The 12,281-nt window shown below is 37.3% G+C and overlaps 1 long non-coding RNA gene across 2 annotated transcripts; it reads left to right on the forward strand.

Moving 5' to 3' along the window:
* Positions 1-10,154: 10,154 nt before the first annotated feature.
* LOC136268971 (uncharacterized) lies at positions 10,155-11,916 on the forward strand. 2 transcript variants are annotated; one of them, XR_010707169.1, is made up of 5 exons: positions 10,155-11,165; positions 11,212-11,356; positions 11,411-11,524; positions 11,574-11,651; positions 11,703-11,916. It is a non-coding gene; the product is annotated as an uncharacterized lncRNA (long non-coding RNA). The 2 variants fall into 2 exon arrangements; XR_010707168.1 differs by having other exon boundaries at positions 11,574-11,916.
* The last annotated feature ends 365 nt before the right edge of the window (positions 11,917-12,281 follow it).

A 12,281-nucleotide genomic window follows, 5' to 3' on the forward strand; every position in this document is an offset into this window, starting at 1 on the left:
AATTCTCACACATGTGGTGGCTCACAATAGATTCATGAACAGTCGATTGAATGCCACTGTGAAGGGTGATGGTGGAGTAATAGGAATTACTGAGAATGAATCACTTTGCAATGCTTAATGATTGCTGGCTCAGATAGCAAGTGAGGTCAGCATAAAACAGTCTGGAAAACCAAAGTGCAGTCATCACGAACAAACCCCAAGTGCACAGAAAAGATTTGCAAGTAATGTGAAGAATGCATGTAGTAGATATCGTAGATGTAGTGTGGGACTCATGCACTGTCACCGACTTAAAGGCATGTACGTATGAGAGAGTACATTGGTACTGGAAATCATTTGCATGTATCTGAGAGAACACATATCTCAGAACTGTAAGAGTTTTTACTTCTAGCAAAACTGGGTTTCTTGCTTCAGCCATTGAGTCTGTTGTGACACCTGAGACCAAGATATTCATCACCACAAAGGAGAAAGTGTTGTATTGACCAGCCATTAGATGAGTCTGTTCTTCAGCCTTGTATACAATAATAAGCTGACCATTGTATTATGCTTCATTGTGCTCATGCTCACCAACTTGGTCTGGTGAAGATTATGGTGCATGCAACTGAAATGCATGTGCTTGTACTTGCCACTGCCAGAGTGTTAGAAGGATGGGAAATCTGCATGGTTAGCATTTGGTTACAATAAAATTTTCAGCTACATTGCAAACTCATACAACTACAGCTGAGCTTGGTGGTAATTTGGTGCAAGGTCTTGTTGTTCATGCACACCTTCTCAGGCTGTGATATGGTCTCATCTTTTGGGGGCATACTGTTTGGAGGTATTCACTAAACTTAACAAGTCATGCACCTTTCTCAGACTCCAGAGGCAATTACTGACAGGGGCGGTGGAGCAGACCAAAGAGTGAGGGGGCCAGGCCAGCTGCAAGTTGAAGACCAAAAAAGAAAGAAGGGTCACAGCCTGCTGACAATAGCACCACCAATTATATTTCCGTATTTATAACTGCTCATACGTAGCTAAGTAGCTTGTTACACTGCTTCTCTGGATACTGTGACTGCTCTATTAGAGTAGCCAGGTCCTGACTGTTGTATTAGAGTATCTCGATCTTTTCTTGCAAACATGCAGTGTCCCTAAAAGTGGGGGGGCCATGGCCCCCCCCTGTCTCCACCGCCTATGATTACTGATGAAGAAATAGATAGATTTTTGTACAGCTGTACTTCACAACTTGTCACTGTAAATGTTGCAAGGAAGCAACTCTTTTCTTATGGGAATAGAAAGCTGGAAAAGCTTCCTCTTTCAAGAGCAGCTCTATGGGGAATGTTCAAGCAGGCCATATTTGGGGACAAGTGCTGATAGCAAAGCTGTTGTTTCCAAGTCTGCAGATTGAGTTGGCAGAAGGAAATGGACAACATTATGGACCATGCACACTTGCTAAAATACATTCATTAGTGAGTTTCAAAAGAATTCAGAAAACTGGTTAAGTGTAACTGCAAGAAATACTGTCTTGGATGATGCAAGGCCTAGCTAATTAAAGTGTACACAGTTGTGCTATTGTACATGTAGTGGACAGTACACTGAGAAAGAAATTCAATAAGTTTTATTAAGTTCACTAATGAATGTACTTTTTTAGAATGCGCAAGCCAAAATAACAAGCAAAAAACAATGTCCTTTATAATTATTGAAAAATCTTGACCACGCACACCCATACTGAGTTCACAGGAATCCTTGTTCTGATGAACTGGTTCCAGTTAGATTTAGGATCGCATGTTCTAAAACCCTTAAATACCAAAATTTTATACTTTCTGCCAGAAGTGAACATCTTTGCCACTTTATGTTACATATTCACCCCCACTAATGTGTCCATCTCAGAAGGAACATTTAAGTTGGCAATAATTTACACATATACACAGTGACTTATCCTTTTTCTGTGTCAACAATGGAAGCCTTCCTTCCACACAATCCTTTGAAGATGGTTCTATGTTCCCACATATGCTTCTTGACTGATTCTCAGAAAGCATTGGGCAATCAACGTACTGGTCCCTTTAATTGGATGTACAGCCCAGTCTATACAACCTGGCTTGTCTTGCACCACTTCTGGATAGTTTCTGAACATCTGCTTTAGGGCTTCTTCCTGTAGGGGGATAGCTGTGCCCCTAACGTAGGTTGGTTTTAAACTAGTATGTATGCTATCAATAGAACACCATAGAGGAATGTGATTTTGATTATCCTCTGCAACTTGTGTAGACAGATTGCAGAGGATAATCTGTGTTGCTGCTGGCAGTATACCATGGCCACATCATGTTCACATGAAAAATACATTGTTGTCTGTGGTGTATGGTCTACTTGATAGTTAACTCCTCAACTCTTCCAATTCATCTCTTACAATTTTGTAGATGCCATCTTTACTATAATGAGCCGACAATTTGCCTGTATCTATAGGTACCTACAATACTAGTACTTGATCACCTGGATTTAAACTCACGTTCTGTCATACATTGTCATCATTTCTGTTTGTCTTTGTCTTGGTTTAGGTTCTTGTGGGCCAAGTCAGACATCCTAAAGAGCTTCTCTCTTGCCTACAATACATGTGAGACTACGCTGTCATCAGTGCTTTCCCAGGTATCTTACAATACATCTAGTGGCCCTATTACTGGCCAATCATGAAGTAACTTGGTGAAAAACTCTGTGGGACTTCTGTGTATGCAAAGAGCGAAAAAGGTAACAATTATTTGTCTCGGTCTTTTCCCTCTTGGGTTACCTCAATGTCTGCCAATTAAACCGTTCCACCACACTATCTGTCTGGGGCTTGTATGAATGGAGTTTACATGTGACATACAGTACAATTCTGCTAGGAGGGAGGAAGAAAATTACTCCCTTGATTATTTAAAATTTCTCTGGCACCCAATTGCAAAGCAACTTAATTAATTCTGCAGCAATCTGTCCAGACTTAATCACTACTGCTTCAGGATATCTAGTGGTATAATTGCAAAATATATTTATTCCCTGATTACATGACTGTGCAGTAGTTGGCCCGCTATGTCCATTACAATCAGGGCTGCCCAGAGAAATCAAGGGGCCCAGGGCAAAGAGTTAAAGTGGGGCCCCAGGGGCAAAGAGGTTCCATTCTGAATCACAACTTCACCCAAACTGTGAGTTGAAGGCCAAAAAAGGTTATTACATGCTGACAATGACAATAGCTACCCCTCACCAACCATATCTCCTTATTTATAAGCTTGCTACACTGCTCCTCTGAAGAATATTGTGACTGCTCTATTAGAGTATCTAGATCTGACTGCTCTATTAGAGTGTATTGATCTTTTAAACAGGTATTCAAGGGACCTTTCATGGGACCTCCTGGGGCCTCTTTCAGGCTGTGGCCTGAGGAAAAATGCCCCAGTTTCCCCCCATGGGTGGCCCTGATTACAATGTGTTTAAACGACACATCAACAATTAGTAAGGTAATTAACAGAGTTTGTTTCCCTTGTTTATTGTCAAGTACCACAAGTTTTACAGCACTCACCAATGTCTTTATACAGTTGTACAGTGGTACGTTTGCAACACCCTTCTTACAGTTTTCTCTTTACCCAGATTCCCTACCAATAATGCCTCATGAGCTAACTACCACAAAACTACAGTGTAATGGCAATACTATAATTGTTCTACTGCCGTATCTTCTTTGGGGGAATTATGCCCCCCAGTATAGTAACCCATCTTCACAGTTGAGTTTCCCTTATACGTGATGCAAGACCTGACACTGAGCATATGGCTCCACCCTGTTGCTAACACTTGATGTGTAACAAGTAAGAATCAATATACAAAGCACAGTTCCATGCACCTTTTAAAGATTTTTTTCCATTAAGAGTCACTGATGTGTTTTCACTGATTGATATATACTTCTGTAGCAGTATTGTTATAAAAGGTCACTAGTGAGCTGCCATGAAAAGAGACAATATGTGGTCATGTGAGTCAACATGCAGCTCCTCCATTTTTACTGGCATCATTTTGGCCAATTACTACAATTGCGATTCTGTAAACCATCACACCTGAGAATGATTTGCAGGCCACAGCCCCACCATGCAGTTACTGCACTATTGCTTTTAATTATGACTGTAGAGTAAAACATAGCCATGGTAATATGAAAAATGGTTCCTCCTCCAACCACAAATGCACATAAAGACCAACAGCTGTGACTCTGTGATAACCACAGTCCATAACTGCAAAACTCTGATGATAATCATAATAAAACAACGTATAATGATACCGGTGACTACAGTAAAGCTAGTATACATTACCTGTTGTGAAAATATTGTAACTCACCACATACAAGCTACAGGATGATGTCCAACCAATTTTGACAGTGCCAAAAATTACCACTTTGGTATGCAGTACACTAATAATTATTTTCTAATACAAGTGTGTTTGTAAAACTATAGAACTTTTGCTTTAACCTGCAGCACATGTGATAGCTTTCTTTTACTGGCTTATGTTACCTCTAATAAACTATAAACACCCCATGACATGTGATATCAGTATTAATAAAATTGTGTTCAGTAACTGGAGAAGATTGCATTACTGTACATTATAGCTAGGTGTATACATGGTGTACTCAACCAAGTGTGAAGAACAGTATATGACACATTATACTGTTCACTTCCCCTACTGGGTAAAGTGGGTGATCGATAAACATGCAGCTTGATCATTCTGCAAATTTGAAACCTCATAATTATGCTTCTGATACTGTTAACTGAAATGCTTGTCATTAAAATAGCCACTCTGTTGCATACCTGTAGGTGACTCTAATCTTGTCATGTACGTAGTAGATCAGACAAACCAGTAAGTGTGATCATATACAGTAACACTATACAGCCATGTAACTACATAGCAAAATTACAGATGTCAGTGAGAATGTTAAATTATTGCAAAAATAGATCTACGTACATAGCATTACTTTTGCATGAATATATATTATATATAGCTATTTTTCTATTTGTACACAATTCATATGTAGTTTCTCAGTAAAGAACTAACTTGCTACATTACAATTAAAGCAATTGTGTAACTATATAACACACATTGTTACGTAAGTCCAACAGAGATAACATACATTATAATATAGAATGAATCTGCACTAAGATTGTACATGCATATACTGCTAAATGGTGAAATATTTGCTTAAAATTATTGATTGAATGAAGTTAAATACCCTCACTGCTTGAAGTATCTTAGTTTACTACAGTGGTATATCCCCAGTACATGGAACAGTTAATTGTTTGTTATTTCAGTAGTTTTTCAGTAAACCAGCATTCACTGATGTTTTACTGAGAGTTTAAAACTTAGTAAAATAATTATGTTCCATATACTTAAGTCTACTGACACTTTACTATCAGTATATCTACAGTAAGGCATCTTAACAAATTAGTAAACTAAGAACCTTCAAGTAGTGCCTATGATAAACTATTTCTAGTAATTGTATACATACACAGTGGCAGATAATAGTCAACTTTGTTGTGAATGCCATGCAAGTCATGCAGGGCTGTCAGCATGCAAAGATAACAGCAATTCACATCAGCTCCTTAGATTGTGCACTTTAGCCTTACTATATAACTATGCCACAGTATACATAGTGCATTTTAAAAGTTTTACTTTTAATTTGATATTGGTATATATGGTCTTTATACGGTGTGGGAAGTCATAAACCCCCGCAAATACATCTTGACTTCATTGATTAATAACTTTTTGATGCTATATAGCATGCACTTGAAATTTGGACTGCAGAATGACTGTATATTGATCATTTTTGGACATAAAAAGTTTTATTTCTGAAAGGATTGAAGACTATTGCTGGTAAATCAATAACAATGTCATGTTTTAAAAATTTTTAAAATTTCTGATGTAAGAGTACTGAGATCTTGCTAGCTATTATGCTGGTCAATGGTATTGATACCCCCAACAAAATGGTAAGACAGAATTTTGATTTATGGCTGTTCTGGTAATTTATTCAAGTTTTTGGTAAAATCGAGTCGTTTTCTTCAAAATTAAGTTTCTCACCAGTGGATACTTCAATAATTCTACAAATTGGTATACATGGAGATTAGATAATATATAAAAATTCCCTAAGACAGTTTTTTAATACTATTAAAAATGATGGATTTAGGTTGTTATGGACAACTGCGTGTAAATGACACAGCCCATCTATATTATCTGCTTCTGCATTTTAGCACCTAAATGTTATCCCAATAAGGTTTGTAACATTTCTGATCTTTTAGGATGATTATCTGAAACTTTAGACTGTCACACAGTGTTTAAGTTTCAACTATGTGATGTTAAAATGTGTCATTAAAAGGCAGAAATTTAAGTGTCGGAAAAGTTGTTATTACTTTTTGGCCTTACACGGGCAGCCAAGTTAATCCACTTGGAAATCATGTTTGCATCACTCAAGATATGTGCCTTCTGTGTCAACAATCACATCAAGAGATTAGAGGTAATTAGTTATACGCACTATCTACTGGCAACGTCAGAAATAGAGCTGGTAACGTCATTAACGGTAGCTAGCTATGTGTTGTTAACTGCTATCAGTAATTCTATTTGCTTTGCTTATTATTCCATGTTTAATTGTTTCATTATCATTGAATCTTCTATTATACTACATGTTTAGCCCATAATCCTAAAATATTACGTTTCAATCTTCTGTCAGGTGTATGCAAGGTACTAAATAGAATAGCATATTCTAATTCAATTCATATGCAAAAACGAATTATAGCAAGTCTGTTTTGGAGTTCTTAACGCAATTACAGTAGAATGGAGTCATTATCAATAAGGCTAGCTGCCTTCTGAAAATGTTCTAAGATACAAAATTGTTTGTTGCTATGGTAACAATGATGTAATTTATGATTGTGACCTGATGACCTTTTACTTCATGCCATCATGTGCATTTTTAGGTGCTGAATTCAAATCTGTTTTAGTTTTTTGATATGAGCAATTAGTTGAAAGTTATGGATGAAAGTTTATATGGGGGTTTATGACTTCCTGCACTGTAACTATGTATTACTTGTAAAAAAGTACAAATACTTACATTGTGCTTTATCTATGTACATACATGATTGTAGGTATACCTATTTACATGTGTGTAACGTGTTTTTCGAGGGGGGAGTTTTTTGTGGGTGGTTTCCAATCCACAAATATCACACTGAAAACTTTTCCCCTCAAATTCATAAGCCAGCTAGATAAGTAAATGTTTGAGTGGATGTGTCAGTGACAAAATGTATAATGTGAAAGCATTAGGCAGATCTATGGGGGAGCTTTGCCCCCTAGCCCGTTCTTGCCCCCTAGCCCTTTCTTGCCCCCTAGCCCTTTCTTGCCCCCTAGCCCTTTCTTGCCCCCTAGCCCTTTCTTGCCCCCTTGGACCCACAGGACTATATTGACACTAGAAACAGTAATCATGCATTTACCAGAAGTAACTTAATTACTGAAAGCCAATGTGCAAATGGAAGACAACAGTTTTAACTGTACACTGTGAAGAAAGTGAGGCAAATAAGTTTGAATATTTGTGCTAAAATCGAGATACTCTAATAGAACAATCACAATTCTAATGTCATGGATTGATGATTTTTGCAAATTATAACTTAGTGCACTTTAATATCAAACAGATTTTAGCCTCAAATAGGCTAATTATATATGCTTGCAAAATAGCTATTCGAATGTTCCCAAATTCATACTTAGGAGGTCTAATTTTAAAGTTTCACAGAAGATATCCATCTAGAGTCTTAGAAAGTGTGTGTCCTACATTCATCCAGTCATACCCAACAAAGTTACTAGAGTTCTATTCTTAACCTCTTAGCAGAATAAACACTAAAACTTCTTGCCCCCTTAACTTCCCTAACAGTGTCTCCTAGATCTCTGCCTATGCATGAAAGTTTGATCTACCTGTGTGCATTGTAGCATGTGTGCAGTGGTGAAGCACTCTTATATATAAGTATATAAGTTTATTCAATTTGATAGCTACAACTGAAAACCTTCAAAACAGTACACATGTTTCATGAGTATAATGTATATACATATAAATAACATAATAATTCTATAAATACTCATTGTAATTAGATTATGTACGTGCATGATGGTTTACACTTGTTCAATAACCATATACATATTCATGTTAGCTATATGATACAAATGCTTGCTGTATTTTAACTGAATGAAAGGGCATCGTGGTAATATTAATGTTTGGAAGAAGTAGCAGGTTTAGTGATTAAATCAACATCCACCTCATAATGGCTGTATACAAATCCTTCTTTAAGAGAGTAGCACTTTTCTTGAAAGCTTTCCGATGCTTCAAACTGAAAATCTTTATCAGATGTGGGAGAATACTACATAAAATAATAAACTTTCAAGTATGTCGCTTCCTGTACACACACAACACACACACACAACAAAAGCAAAGCCTTTGGCTACAGCTAGCATGGTCACACCTTTCCAGTGAATCAGCACTGGGACATACACCTGTACGTTACACAGGTACTGTAAGCCAGTACAGGCACTTGTAATGTTAACCTTGTACCATGTCTCACAAGTGAAGGGGTGGGCACCTTAAGTCCCACCTGTCTACTATGTGAGGCATTTGTTTCCCAGCTGTGCTTCACACACCACACAAAGCAAAGCAAAGCCTATGGCAGCTGTGCGAAACACAGCTATTTCTGCCCGGTGAACCAGCACTGGGATGCTTGTGTACCACTCAGGTGCATGAGGATTGTGCAGGAAAATCCTCCTGGGGCAAGGCTAGTAACCCACAGGAAGCCTCACAGAGAGATGTAGTGGAACCCAAAGTTCCACAACAACCCCAACACATCTAAGCAAGACAAGGACACTTGGACATTAGTTGGGTGGGCTGCTTCCCCAGATGACACCAGGCCACCAGGTCTCCAATATATAGCTAGGTAGACTGGAGTAATGTGAGTGAAGTTTCTTGCTCAAGGAAACAGCAACAGCACCAAATTGGGCATGGAACCTGGAACCTTACTCCATTTATCATAAAAGAACTGCCATCAATTTCTCAAGGTATTTTCATTTTAACACATTGGCTACGAGGTCACATACTTTGACATTAAATCTTGCGTCGTCAACTATCAACGCATTTCGGCACTCATTTTTTGTGACTACACCTTTTCTTTGGAACTCAATTCCTTTTGAAATTTTATCTCAAAGGACTGCTGGCAGTTTTAAGACTAGGTTAAAACATTATCTTTTTTTGTAATTAGGTTTATTGATTTTGTAATTATTAAGTAGTTCATGTTCCTTTTGTATTTGTTTGTGCGTAATTGTACATGTGAATGTATGTTCTGTGTTGAGGATCACCTTGTACAGGCAGTATTGCCTTTTGTGTTACCCATCTTTGGAAAAATTGATAATAATAATACCTTTTGATTACCAGGCCAATGCTCTAGCCACTTCGTTGTGCTGTCTCTCTCTCTCTCTCTCTCTCTCTCTCTCTCTCTCACACACACACACACACACACACACACACACACGCACACACACGCGCGCGCGCAAACCAAAGCCCATGCATACACTACTTATAGGTAGCAAGAATCAGAACAGGCAGTACAGGAGTAAAAGGTGTTTACCGTAAGTCCCACTTGAACCTCATCAATTATACAAAGACAAAAATAGTTAGCAAGACAGAAGTTCTTACCAACAATTACATCAACTGTGATTTATTGTATAGGACCTGAGTCTAGAACCTTAATTATGGTTTTAAAAACCAATGTTCCAACCAAAAGCAATTCTGCTGCTGCTGCTGCTGCTGCTGCTGCTGCTGCTGCTGCTGCTGCTTCTTCCTCAAGACACTATGTACACCACATGCACTACACTGCTTGAAGGTTCTTAGTTTACTAATTTGTTAAGCTGCTTTACTGTAGTTGTACCCACAGTAAAGTGCCAGTAACTTTAAGTATATGGAACAAAATTGTTTTATTAAGTTTTAAACTCTCAGTAAAACATCAGTGAATGCGGGTTTACTGAAAAACTACTAAAATACCAAACAATTAACTGTTCCATATACTGGGGATATACCACTCTAGTAAACACAGAAATTTAAAGCAGTGCTACTCACAAAAACAAAGTAAAGCTGCAGGTATTGCCACCCAGTGAACCACTCAGGCACTTGACTATTGTGCAGGAAAGTCCTCCTGGTGCAGGCTACCAACACCACTAAGAGAGATGGTTGAGAATTTGCTCCCCAGTTAACACCAGGTACCCATTGATGTTACAGCTGGGTGGGCTGCTCATCATGTCTATCTACCTAACTGTGCCCTGTCATCAGTCACTGTGTGTCAAACACCATTGTATGATATGGAGATTGATCAGGAAGGTTATTATTATTAGACTTTACAGCATAAACAAGGGTGAAGTGACAAAAGGAAGGAGATACAAAAAAAGGTGTATGCTGATGGTCTGGCAGCAACCTGTGCTTCCAGCCTTAAGTTAATTACAATTTAACTACTTAACTACTTATAAAACAGAAACAAAAGCAACTTAACTATACTTACAGAACAAAACAAAACCTACTTAAATTTATTTATGTAAAATTACAGTAGTTATATAAGCACATTTATTACAAGGACACAAATAAGAAAAAGTACAGGGATTGTCAGGGTTGAAATGATAAATAAAAAAATAATGTTCCATAGGTGTTTGTAAATTATTTGCTTGTTTGTTGAAATGGAAAGGGTACAGTCAATTGGGGGTAGGGAGTTCCAGAGCTGAGCTAGTCTGTAAAAGTATGAGTGGCGAGTAACATTGTTTAAGGCAAATTTGTGTTCTAACTTGTTGAAAGTTGATGACCGAGTAGAGGACCTGCAGCGAATGTAATATAGTTGTGAATATTAAATTGTGTAGATGGTGACTTCAAAGACTTCAAGCAAAATACAATATCAAAAAGCTAAAAGGTGTACATCAATGGCAGTATTTGAAGTTAACTAGGCAATCAAAATATAAGAAGAGTGATAATCATTTAATAAAATTTGGTAGATCTTCTTTGAACTTGTTCTAATAACAATATGTCTTTTGATAGGTGAGGCCTCCAAACTGGTGAACAATAAGATAACTGTGACCTGACCAAAGCTAAATAGAGCTTTTGTTAGCCATAGGGTTATGCAAATTGCCAAAGGTCCATCAAAGTATGTACTGTCTGGTGTTATCAATTTTGAGATAATTGTTAAACAGTTTTTCATAGTTTATAAAAGAGTTACGGTCAACAGGACATTTTGACATGATGGACTTGAAGGCTGACAAAGAAGAGCATAGTATTGAAATGCACTTACCGTACACTGCAAAGATAATGGAAAGATGAATAGTTCATATTTCCATTGTAATTTATTTCCATTTGTGTTGTAGTAAAAAGGTCATTTTACTATTGTTCCAGAATTGGTTGGAGCATTGAAGTGAGACAAAGAAAAATTATATGGGATCATTCTTAGTAAATATTTGATGGACCCTACCAACCTTTTTGTAATATCATCAGATTTTTGTCACTGGGGTAAGAACTAGTGTTATTTACAAGACTCACTGCTGTTATTCATTGTCAGGTAACAGATTTAAGTTTACATATTACGACGAGTCACATGGTCCCATTCATTCTTCAATTGAGGAAACTGGATAAAATGGTGCACTGTGTTATGTTACCCCAATCTATTTATTGTGCTTTGTAACTTTAGGGGATGGCAGAAATAGAGTCACTTAGTTCTGAAGGATTCGCCAAGTACTTACGTAGACAAATACTCAAACACAATATGTGGTAGACATCCTATTAGTGTATTACTGCAGGTATTGCTGTTATAGTAATGACTGCTATATTAGAGTGTTTTAAGTGAATGTTCTATTGAAGTGTTTATTATATGTTTTTTAAGGCTATTGATCACTTCAAGTCAACCACACGGACGCTCAAGTTCTTACACTATGCTCAGTCTAGCAAGTGTAAAAGTTACTCAGACAGTTCAGTCAGTTATGCAGCTGCTTCATTGACCATAGAATAAAACCTGTTAGACAAATATGCACTAAATTATCTTTACTACATGAAATATAACTTATATTAATTAAGTGCTACTTCCAGTTTATTGTTAGCTACAGTCAATGGAAGCTTCACTGCTTGAAGGTTCTTAGTTTACTAATTTGTTAAGCTGCTTTACTGTAGTTGTACCCAGTTATACTGATAGTAAAATGTCAGTAACTTTAAGTATATGGAACATAATTGTTTTACTAAGTTTTAAACTCTCAGTAAAACATCAGTGAATGCT

The sequence above is a fragment of the Dysidea avara genome, chromosome 10 (assembly GCF_963678975.1).
Source record: "Dysidea avara chromosome 10, odDysAvar1.4, whole genome shotgun sequence".
NCBI lineage: Eukaryota > Metazoa > Porifera > Demospongiae > Dictyoceratida > Dysideidae > Dysidea > Dysidea avara.